Below are 12,765 nucleotides of genomic sequence, written 5' to 3'. Positions count from 1 at the left end.
AACCTGTTGCTTGAAAGAGTCCAATGACATTTATCACGAATTCTTTCACGGATATATCGAAGACCGAAGACTCTTTCGGCCGATATTACTGGTGTTTTTTTTGTGTATTTCTCGTGTTGTTATGGTTGCCGGTAGGAAATTCTTCACGGTATTCATCAGGTTGGAACTCGAAGGATCTGGAAGGTTTTTTCTTTACGAGGATCCATGAAACGGCGTTCAGATAACGGCTGGTATTATCAAAGTACATTTTGTATTAACCAGAGTCACTGGAAAATATCGCAAATTGACATAAGTTTTATGAAACTGGAACATTGCTATCTTCATGACAGTTCATGAAGAGAAGTCAAATTATACATACCTGCAGAAGAAATAGAAGATTGTAACTGATAGCTTATTGAAATTTCATTACCTAAAAATTTCATACGAGGATGTATTGATATATAGTTAGCCTAGACCAGTTCCATGCATAAAAAAATAGTGCGTTATCATAGCATCGAACAATAACTCATAAAAAGTGTCAGTGTGAAGTTTGAGGTAAAAAAAGTAAACCAGAGTTACGCAATAAATTAAAAGAAAGATGATGTCCACCGAAATTGTGAAAATCGAAAAATTGGAGTATCGGGCCATCATCAACATTTCTACGATCCAAAAACAATCGATGGAATGGCGACACTCTGGTTCTCTAAGAACTAAGAAGTTTCGTGTCCAAAAATCTGCTGGAAAAGTTCTTGCTTCAGTTTATTGGGATTGCCATGAAGTAATCATGATTGATTTTCCGTATAAAGGTAGAACAATAACCGGAGATTACTATTCGACATTACTGACCACTCTACGGGAAAAAATTAAAGAGAAAAATCGCGGAAAGCTATCCAAAAGTGTTGTGTTTTTGCAGGACAACAGCCCTGCACACAAATCTAATGTGGCCATGCAAATAATTCGTGATTTAGGGTTTGAATTACTAGAACACCTCCATTATTCACAAGATTTGGCTCTATCCGACTATCATCTCTTTCCTCAACTGAAAGAAGGTTTAAAAGGTCGTTAATTTTCTTCCAACGAGGAGGTAATAAAAGCTGTGGACGTCTGGTTTGCAGAGCAAGAAGAAACATTTTTTTTGAAAGGTCTATAGACGTTGCAGGTTAGCTGTAATAAATGTATCCAATTAAGAGGAGAATATGTTGAGTAATAAAATATTTTGACATTGAAATTTTGTTGCATTTTGTTGTATTTTTCAATATATCGTGGTATATTACATGTAACGGCCGGTTTCATAATCAAACCTAAAATCGCTTTAATTTTAAAGCTTCCTTCAACCATAATTAAAAATTACAGTAGAGGAAGCTTTAAGCTGTGACTTAAAATTTGATTATGAAACTGGACGTAAGCAAATTATTCAGTTCAATTTTTGAGCACCCTGGATAATAATAATGAGAAGTGTTCTATTCATTTTTGTAACTGATCATCAATCCAAGAATCAATTAATGTTGATATCTAATCAATTATGCTAGTTGACTATACAGAAGACAGGCAGGTGAATAATAGATAGAATATGGTATTGAACAAAAAATTAAAGGTGGTGTTGAGACATGATATATTATACCGAATGTATTTTAGGGATGTCTATGATAGAAGCTAGATTTGATAGGGAGAATACACTATTTCTCTCTTATCCATCAACTGTCGCTAGGTGGTAGCCAAGTATTGTGTGCAGGTCTGGATTGATTCTCTCATGTCGATATTCAACACTCAGAATGAATATAAAGAAATTCATCGCAATTTAAAAAAAAGGGTTGAATTCATATGTTGGGTTTGCCACTCAAAAAAAAAGTTCAACTACCTCCACTCGTTGTAGAGGGATTTGTTGTACATCTGTTCCCAATTACATCCCCATTACATGAAAAGTTCCGTAATTCAACATAAAAATTTACCTGTTCTAACATTTTTCCAAAAATTACTAAATATTCGAGATTTTTACTCACTCTGTAGTCCTAGACCTTTAGGCTAATCCTAAGTACAAATAAAAACCCTTATTAAGCCTGGTCCCAAACCACGTAGTTCCGAACTTTTCTACGAAACAGATGAATTTTTTATATTTTTGTTCGACTTTGTTACAAATGTTCCCAGTGTTTGAAAGAACCCTTATCCACTATAGGTCAAATGGCACTTGTCAGCTCATTCTTCTCAGTCCCATCCTGTCTCAATCTGGGAGTGTCCCACGCGTTCACTATATCTTAATTGGATTGAAAGAATGGATTTTTCTGCCCGGGACTTATCGAACTTAATGAATAGACTGCCTCTCCGGCGATATCTCTATCGAAAACATAAATGAAAAGGGTTTGGAATATCTAATTGATGAAAAAGTCTAAGTTAGTTGGGTAGAACGACTTGGAATAAATTTAGTATAATATATCGAAGACAGTTTTTTTGTTGTGAATATGCTAGGATAGGATAGGATTTCTACTTTTGGAGTAAGAAAATCTTATACATCGTGTCCCAAATTTGAGATATGATGTCATCGATAATATAATATTTTTACATGGCAATCCTATTTTTCATGACTACTCAAAGATTATATCTAGTCTTCCAGATGATTTGAACTCTGAATTGAAGATTGATGGCACTCCTTAGTATTAGCGTGGGCGTTTCGAATGGGTCCTACCTTCATACTCAATGTTATTAGCTAGGTACCTACTAGAAAAAACCAATTTTGTTTTTCTACCCTAAGATAAAAATAAATTTGGAAATACAAAAAGACTTCTATCTCCATTTCTATCTGATCGCCTCACCATTGCCTCTCAGCTTTCGGAATTCTGCGCAAAACCTGGTCCTTAATGAAGATATAATCGTATCTAGAAAATCACACGCTGTATCTTGGATTCGTCCTTGAACCATCGGTGGAATTTGGTGGAATTCCTATTATATCTCGATAAATAATCGGAATTCGGTTTTTTCTCCATTATTCGCATTTGCATACAGGAAGGCATGTAGATGGTATCCGTTTGAGAATTATGAAAATATCTCCCCCGGTGATCTCTCGATGGTATTAAATATGTGGCTGATAAAGAATTCTTCGACGCTTTATTACTCGGTGGCATATAAATTACGATATATGTTGGTATGGTGAAAATTCTCTGAAGAGAGATATGAAGAACACATTTATCAGATCATATTATGTATGTATAGGTAAGGTATAGAGAAAAGGTTTTTGAGAAAGTTATCTGAAGGATAAGTCGTGAAAAAATTCCAAAGATTTCCATTTAAAAATTGATCAACTGACTTGATAGACCTCATAAAGGAAGATCAATACTATCAGAAAAGAAGAATATCATCATAAAATAATATCTGAGAAGAGGGAAAAAAGGGAACGAAAAAAAGTTCATTATACGAACAATAGATTCTGTTTTATATTTGATTATTTTACCACATATTCTAAGCAACCCTAGAGACTATTGAAATCTCATCGTATATGAAATTTCAATGGGCCAAATATCGAAAATCAGGTGAATTCTTTCGTGTTGCACAAATCCTCCTGGCATACTTCGCATTGGTCATAAATGGGGTTGCCGTTCTGGTCCATCACGTCACAGGCTTTGGATTGATCGGAGCATCCCTTGCTGTATGCATACATGTCAGATACTCCGACAGAAACACAATACGGCTTGTCAGCAGGACACATGGCTTTAGTTGGGGACATGCATTCTTTAGCAGTGTAGCATTGGTAACAACTCAAACCAAGAGCTGTAACAAGAAGTAATTTCGATTACTTTCAATAAAATGAATTAAATAATAATAAAGCACAGCAAAATAAGAAACTTGATACAACTTCGTACGAAAAGCGTTTATTTCATTCATTAATTTATTTATTCATTCATTTTTTTTTATGATTTGTGATCATCGAGACAAGCCAAGTTTTGGACATCAACTTCTATAGCTAATCTTCATTTTATTCAAGGTTTTGACTGAATATAGTTGAGTCGAGAATTAATGAAGCTAAATTAATCATCATGCACTAGCTCACCATAGTATATAGCACAAAAGAAAAATGGAATAACTTGGAGCACTCTCATTTTTTAATTCAAGTTGAATACTGCAATGTACAAGTATGATTCAGCATATTTATATAAAAATTTGTTATCATCACTTAAAAGTTTGGAAAATGGAAGTTGTGTTCTATGTCTCTATGCCAATTATTTATTACTATGGCAGGTAGTGAAATAACAAATTTATTAGAAGCGATAACAACAACATTCAAACAAAAAAATTGATTGTTTAGCAAGCAATTCCAGAATTCTTTCAACTTATCTATGTGATCTTTGCATATTCTTGATATAAATAAAATAAAAGAATGTTTCAGAAACATTTATTCTCAAGTGTCGATAGACTAAACCTCAAGGTACTGTTTGAATAATTTTTTTTTTGGGAATAAAAAAAGATTTTTTATCGAATCGTTGAATATTTTCGGAATAAAATCTATATGAATTTATTTTTTTGTTTGGTGAACATATATTTTCCCTAATTGTCGAGTCCAATATATTTTTGATTCATATTTTTTGATAGTATCGAGCAAACAAATTCGGAATTGTGTTTTTTTGAAAAACAGGCACCTATATGAGAGTAGAGTGGTTTTTCTAGTTATCATCTTCCTCATCCCAATTTTTTTCAACAATATGTATATGTACCTAGAGATGGCATTGTTATCATATACATATTTGAAAAGAATCAGGTTTTCAAGTTCTCATTGAATCCGTCCACCTGTGATAAAGCAAAGCACATGAAACTGGTTGTAGTGAAAATCATATTATTTAGTCCAGTTCAGTAATAAAAAAACATACATTCGAAATATTAAGAGTATCATAAATTCATAACAGGAATTATGTCGCCTGTATTTTCGAATTATCATTTCATTGTAGATTTTTTACATGGAATATTTATTTTACACCTGCCCCATAATAACCCAAATTTATGTTCCATTCAGTTGAAATGAAGACACGTCCAAAATTTCAAGATCCTAATAGAGTCCAGTTGGGTTGAATAGAAGAACATTTATATTCATAATATTGGAGAGTCCGTAGAATATTAAACTAGTATGGGTATTGATAAATAAATTTTTATTATATCTGAATGTTCTATTCGATAAAATTCCAAGTAATTTAAAAATTGAGACCCTCACGAAGATACTACTTACTCTGTATACATCGTACTATTGTTTTTGTATTCGTTATTTATAAAATTTCGATGAAACCCGTTGTTAGCAGTTTTAACACTTTTTCTTGGCTGTACACAATTCAAATTAAGTTCTGTCAGAGCATAGAATCACAAAAATTGGTCTATGGATCCCTGTTCATTCACAATACCAACCTGAAGTCCGCAACACAAAATCTGAACTTTTGGGCTATTACCAAATTAAATTCGATTTTTCATAGCCACCCGAGATGACAATCTTTCTTGAATGGACTATATCTATACAGTGAACAATGGATAATGAGAAAGTCGAATCTTCTTAAAAGGCTAATTTACGTAAATGTAATATTGAAGTCGAACCCATCCTGAAGTCAAACCATTGTTTTACTACTTTTGTTTAAAGCCGTAATAATCAACCAATAATTCGTCCGCTCAAAACAGAAACGTCATCCTTTCCTGACTGTAGAATAAATTGAAACACAACCTTTGTCGGTTTTTCAGACAGTCAAAAAGCTACCGCAACTTTTTTCATTACAGCAGCCCTAATTAATTCTTTCTGGAACTAATGCTCGCAACCGTTCGAGCGGCTCACTTCCATCTAATTGGATGACTGTCACCCTTCGATTGTTCCTGTATATATATTTACTATATAAATTCCATCGAAGTATCAGCTTCTCCTTCAATTTATCTTTTCCACCTGTCCGAAAGCATCCGAGCTGGATGGGTTGAAAAATCTTGTCGAAACACCAGTCATGCTGGTTCAATAAAAATAATATGGCGTATCGATTTCTACCAGTAATAATCTCGCTGGTATCATAAAGGGGTGCTTGGCGCAGGAATTAATGGACGAAGATAAGAAACGTGAGAATTATGCATGAGGATATCAGGAGGTAGTTTTCAAAGAAGGCGTGTAAGGGCCATAGGATTATTTTATTTTCAATCCAGAATTAAGTAGGGATTTTGATCTCCGAATTCAACACAGTCGTCGTTATTTGGAGGTCGTGAACACAACAATAAAAGAGAAGAGTTGGCCCAGTCACTTTTTGGAAAAGAATAAAGACAAGAAGCAATATCTTGCTGAGGGGCGCTCAGATAAATAATGAGGAGCAAATAATACAAAACTGCTCAGCAATTTATAAGGATAGGGGGAGTCTGGGAGACTTACTCAGGTAGGAGACTTGAACCACCTCAAATATTTCAATTCAAATTTCGCGCTACCGTTATCGAGAATAGCTAACGAAATACTGGTAACAATGCACAAATAGTGGCAGCTCCATTTTGGCCGCCATCAGAACAGTTCGGGGGTGAAAGGGTTGAACGTGATTTTATTGTTAGGAAGTAAAAAATTGAATCATTTTTGTTTGTTACACTGTCTGAAAAGTTTAATAGGTGCTTGGTGTTATTTAGTTTCATTGCTTTCATTGATTAATATTGTTTTACAAACGATGAGCCTTTTCAATAATAGTTGTAAAAGTTTCAAGAAAACAGCTGTTGAATAGACTGAATGGGGGTGCGGGAAACTTGACCCGTGCTATGGTCGGGAGACATAATCAGTGGTCCAAGTTTCCCGCACTGAGCTAAGATAATAGTTTGCTTCAAAAAAAGAAAATTGAATAATAGAAATAAATACAAAAAAAATACAAAGGTTCAAAAAAGTAAAAAACATCTCGGAAATAAGTGAGAGTGACTCTGAAATAGAAAATATGTATTTCATGCTCTGATATATCTGATGATGAAAACCTTGACATAGACAATCGTTGTCATTATTGGAAATTGTTTTCTTTCAATGTTTTTACTGATAAACTTATGGTCAAGTCACTCGCCCCCTGTTCAACTCTCCCATGGGCTAGGTAGAAATGAGCCAATTTTCGATTCCTAAAAAAAGAATTGCTGTACTCAAAATGTTCATCTCACCATCACTCTACTATTATCTATCGTTACCTATTTGAGCATGATATCTTGACGCAAAAAAATGAGTTGCTACAATTTACAGATACAACTTAAGTGGCTTCAGAGTGAAAAGGGGTTCAACTCTCCCGGACTCCCCAACTCCCCATATATCTCTTTATTCGTGGCTTTCGTTAAATTACCTGGAACATCTGTTTTACATCACCTGTAGAACCTTTTCAGACTCAGTTCACTGAAAATTAAATTGATTATTGGGGGATCCCTTTGCTTCGTTCAGTTAGTCAGTATCAATATTTTCTACCCATCCTCATTATGAGGATGGCTTTCTCAAATCCTCAGCTTTTATCGCCTTTGACACAAAGTCATCGAGCTAGGAAGTCAAGGCGACCATGTGTCTGATGAGTGAACATTCAGTCACTCGCAAAGTTCCTTCGAACGGTCAGAATAACAAGGTTCAAATAAAACGAATCGATAATGTGGCTCTGTCATATTTCTATACGTTGAATCTGAAAGGCAAGAACACATAATTTAGTGTGAAGGGGAACAGGGAAAGTAAATAAGAGTAGCTTATCTCATAAAGAAGCTAAATCAAAAAAAATTCTAATCACGTTCAGAGAAGATAAAAAAAAGGTAATGCATCAATGCCTCCTGCACTGAACAACTGTCTCCAATGTCAATATTTTTCATTGAATTGGCATTGACTTAGTACGACTCAAATGAGATTATAAAGCAGACTATTTAGATTGAAACTTCCAATTGGAAAAGCCTTCAAAACCGACTAATTTTCCTGTTATTTCTGCCGACCTCACTACCGACCTGATATAACCATGTTCTGCTGAACAAATGTCCATGTCTCAACAAAGAGCCAATCCCAAATATTGACGGGGTAATTTACCTCGGATCAAAAGAAAAAATAAACAACAGACAACAAAGTTAGTCGGACCATAGATCCTGCGGTGCGGTGCGTCTTTCACAGGCTATGCCTCAAAATCGGACTGTTGTTGATGAAGTCATTACCGAAGACCCTCAGGGTACTCTCGACAGAATCAGCAGGCGACAGGTGCTTCGTCCGGGCCAGTGGCGGCGATATATGGAATAAACGTTAAATTGTAGAAGTTGGTAGGTATTTATATTCCATATTCCATTGAGTATTAAACTCCAATGATATTACGAAAAGCTAATTAAATTTGAAATTTCCATTTTATTTTATCAATTAATTCAACCAGTTTGAAAGTACATAAGTACAAAGGACCATAATTTTACAAAGTTTCTTTCAACGCCAGAGTTTATCGTTTTTTTTCCAAAAACAGAAAAATGAGTCAATGTCCAGTGGAAAATTAAAGAAAAATCATCATAAAATTGAAGAGGTTGAAATTCATTTCAAAAGGTCATTTTATATCATAAATGATATAACATCGTATGCTTATTTATATGGTCTGGCCTCTCTGCTAATTAGCAGTTCTTACTTTTCCAGAAATGTTTAACCAAACCTAGCCAAAGTACAGAATTTTTCAAATTCCACAGATACTTTTTATTAAAATTACTTTTAAAAATACTTTTATTTTACAAAGCGTTCTAATATTCATTAGATAGCGTCCAACTTAGTTTCAAAAGTTGGGTTCTTTGAGTTTTTGGTATTTTTATGGTACGTAATGGTCATAATGAGAAAACTGAAAGACCTCGGTGATATCTTGTATTCGAAAATGATTAATCAAATAAATGAAAAACTATATTCCGAAATTCATTTCATTCTATGAAACAGTTTGTGAGATAGAACTAAAAATAATATTTTTTTATGGTTTTTCAACAACCTTTATCATTTGAACCGAGCTGATTCGGCAAAAATTGTAAAGGAAAAAAGTGCTTCTTTTGACCTCAAGAATGTCAAAATATTTGTACGAATCAAAGGCTCTGGCTCACCCTGTATATCTGCTCAGTACTGTAGCTTTGAGCCACATTCTTCTAAAGGGCCAATATCAAATAACTTGGGGCCTTATCAAGTCTAAATACGGCTCTGACTCTATTGTGATTCGCTTTCTAGTTTTTCTTTAAGATCAGAAAAAGTGTGTTTTGGAATATTTGGGTTGATCAACACCATTCGTTTGGCAAAAAACTGTTAAATTTTGAAAAAAAAAATTTTTTTTTTTTTCGTGTAGTGGAAAAAAAAACTTCAGTTATTTATCAAGGTTGAATATTTTATTACTCTTGAAATTGCAGAAAGAATGCATGATTGAATTAGGTTTGGGTCAAAATTCCACATTTTTATTGAACCGAATGGTTTGTGATCATAAATAATGCGTAATAAGGGGTGCTGTGACCTTTTAATATCCGGTAGTATGGTGTTTCAAAATATTCAACCTTGTTAAAAGAAGTTTTTAGAAAACACGAAAAAATTTTGATCAGACGGAAATTTCAGATTCTTCTTGGTCATCATAAATATTACATGAAACGAGTGTTTCAACCCTTCAAGATCAGGTGATGTTATAAAATATTCAACTGTGATAATCGTAGCTTTTCAAATGAACGACCTCAAAATATTTGATTTAGGGGAGTTGACTTAGAAAGATCAAAATTGAGAGTTGAATCGATGAGGCATCAGTTGTAATCAGTTGCAATAAATTCTAGTTTTTTCTGTTGAAATAACTACGAAATTTACAAGTGTAGAACCTATAACAAATAAGCATAACTCAGAATTAGCAAGTGTAATAAAATTGGGAGATGGTGTGATAAATTATTGCACTATGCCACTGGTTCTGGTATGGTTCTTTGGCTGGTGTAGCTTTAGGTAAGTCACTCTCGTTTCCTACCAAATTTATTGAAACATGCGAGTTGTTTGCATCCTATCTTCTTCAGTCGTTATAAGCCTCGTAAAGCCCTACGAGGATAAATTAATATTTTTATATGTTGATTAAGAACAGGTAGCCAGACTATCTTCTATCTTCAGCCACCGGCAGGTCTGCCACTGTTCTTTTTCCATCCTCCTCGTGCGTGTGCGGTCGTGGTTGGTGGTTGCGAATCTGAGCGCCAAACCTGCCGCAAAAGCTAATTTATAAATTCTGCCTCAGGCCAGACATGTGAACTGCTCATTTTATCACCCGCCAAAACGGGCCTGTTCATCTTATCATTCCAATCTGAGATCTTGCGGCCAACACGACTGCCTTTGCAAGAATGGAGATAATCATAGATGGACGGCGTCTAACGTATTTAATGTCTCAATAATTATGGTTCGGAGACATTCTCGGAATAATGAGTTGGCCTTAATAGGACGTTTTATGTGCCGTTTTTTGGGAAATCGAAACCGTGGTATTTCGTCCCTAAGTAATAATTTGAGGTGTAGATTGTTGGTGGCCGTTTCTTGGGACAATTGGTCAGCGCTCTTTTCTACGAACGTTCCAATAGGGGCGTTTCAAAGAGACGCTATATTTGAGGTTTCTACTATGAATTATTGTAATGGGAGTCGCCAGAACAACATCATTTCGGACATCTAATAAATCCGAGAACGTGTGCATTCACAGTTATATTGGTAACACAATTAGTTGAATAAATTGCCGACCAATCAAGAATTTCAAGCAAAAAACAGAAAAGGATCTTATTCAAGAGATACAGTGTAAGTAATGAAATGAAAAGTCAGTCAGAACTCCCGATGATCTTATATTTTCCGATCAAAGTAAAATCACTCTACTCGGAATGAAAGAGAAATTGAAAGTATGTGTTCCACCTTCACAACAATACATGAAGCAAGTAACATCCACAGAGATTTTTTTACTGACGCATTTTTCCCGACACTGAAAATGAAAAAAAAAACATCAATTTAGATCATTTTTTATAACCAATTCTCCTCAGAAATAGTTGTAGTGCGATTCGAAGTGAAAAAATCAAATTCATATTACCCTTGAGTATTATGAATACTCTGTGATATTAAAGTAAGTATACTTTATCACCAATGATTCAATATTTCATCAAAAAATTGAAAATTTAAAATTATCTGGTTTAATTGATACTGCTGCTGCCATCTAGTGACGAATTATTGAAAGAAGCCAGATCAACAAAGGTTTCTTTTTATACAGGGAAGGAAATTTCTTTCCGATTTCTATGTTAAGAGACAAACCGACAGATGGCTGAATTGTTGAAAAAGTGACATCTATCGGATAATTTTTTCAAAAAAATCAATTAAGTCCAATATTTTAGTCGAGTACTGAATGAGTATATTTTTACTCGGAAATGCTTATATTGAAATTAATATTCAAATCACTTCAGAAGTATTCTTGAGCGATTATTCGGATTATCGTTCTAACAAAAAATGGTCTATACAGTACCCTTTTCGATGCTGCATTAGGCCAAATTTAAAATAAACGACTTCCAACTGAATATGAGAACTGTAAAAAAAGGTGAGGAAATTGAGGTAAAGGCTTTAATGCTCTGAAACAAAAGAAAAAAAAATTCTTAGAATACGAATAATTTTGATTTCATTGCTGTAATCATAGATATGATGAGCTGTGAGTGTTATATTATAAATGGATCTCAAATAATCAAAGTGCTTGGGAGATCAAAGAAGATAATAACAGCCCTTAGAATTAAATTCAATAATAAGAGATATGTGTTGTAAGGAGATGCATTGAAAGTATGTTAATTTAATATAAGTTTGATGAAATTTCAGAAGTTGGGGAATTTTAATTTGGCAACAGACTGATTGATATGATAATGGATATAATATAATAAAATTTAATTTTTCTATTCCTTTAAAGCATTCATATTCCTCTAGCATTGGACCAATGGTAATTTTAAATCGAATAAAAATTGAGAGTCGAATCCTTGTTGAATGAAAATAATATGTTCCAAATGTTATAAGAAAAATTATCACCTTGACTATGTCACGTCAAATACCTGTAAAAATTATTAACTTTCAAAATCCAATTCCACTGTTGTTCCCACGAAAAGTGCTAGGTGTAATTCTCTCAAACAATATGAATTAAGCATCAAACAATTCATGTGAGTAGGAATATACAGTTGATGATTATTTGCTTATTATTTTCTTTCATCTAATGAGTCAATTCTCACCATATCACAAAAAGGAAACGATCAAAATTCTCTTTCTATATTTCACGATTGTACGCATGAGTCTATTTTAAAGAGGGGTATTTTAAGGTATGCAAATCTTATGAATTATTCAACCTCATTTGAATCCGCATTTTTGTGCATGTAGTTAGCAGACAATCTATACAGGGTCTTTCACGAGGAACCTCACCCATATTTATACGGGAAACTACTGAACGTATTTCCATGAAATTCAGCACTTATAAGTATTTCACGATGCTGATGAAATCTAAAATATTTTCAAGGCATGAGCACCTCCGGTTTTTCCGGAAATGACGTCAACTTCCGTTTTTCAAATTAGAACACCATTTTTTTATTGCAGAAAAAGATTCCTTAGAAAATTTCAAGTTATTTTGATGTAACATTTTTCAGTTTTTGTTGGAAAATTCTCTCTGAGCGGGAAAATTCGAAAAAAAAATCGAAAATAGAGCTCCGCTGAAACAAGAATAACTTCGAGGTTTTTGAATGGAAAATTTTCATTTTTGGGATTTTTCAAGATGTGAGATTGATGTATTCACTTTAAAAATCGAAATCGCGACTCATGATACAGGGGGTGAAAAAATCGCTTTCAAAGTTAGGGAT

This window comes from Coccinella septempunctata, chromosome 2 (genome assembly GCF_907165205.1).
Source record: "Coccinella septempunctata chromosome 2, icCocSept1.1, whole genome shotgun sequence".
Classification (NCBI taxonomy): Eukaryota; Metazoa; Arthropoda; class Insecta; order Coleoptera; family Coccinellidae; genus Coccinella; species Coccinella septempunctata.
The sequence above is the reverse complement of the archived record's forward strand: the minus strand, read 5'-3'. Positions refer to the sequence as shown.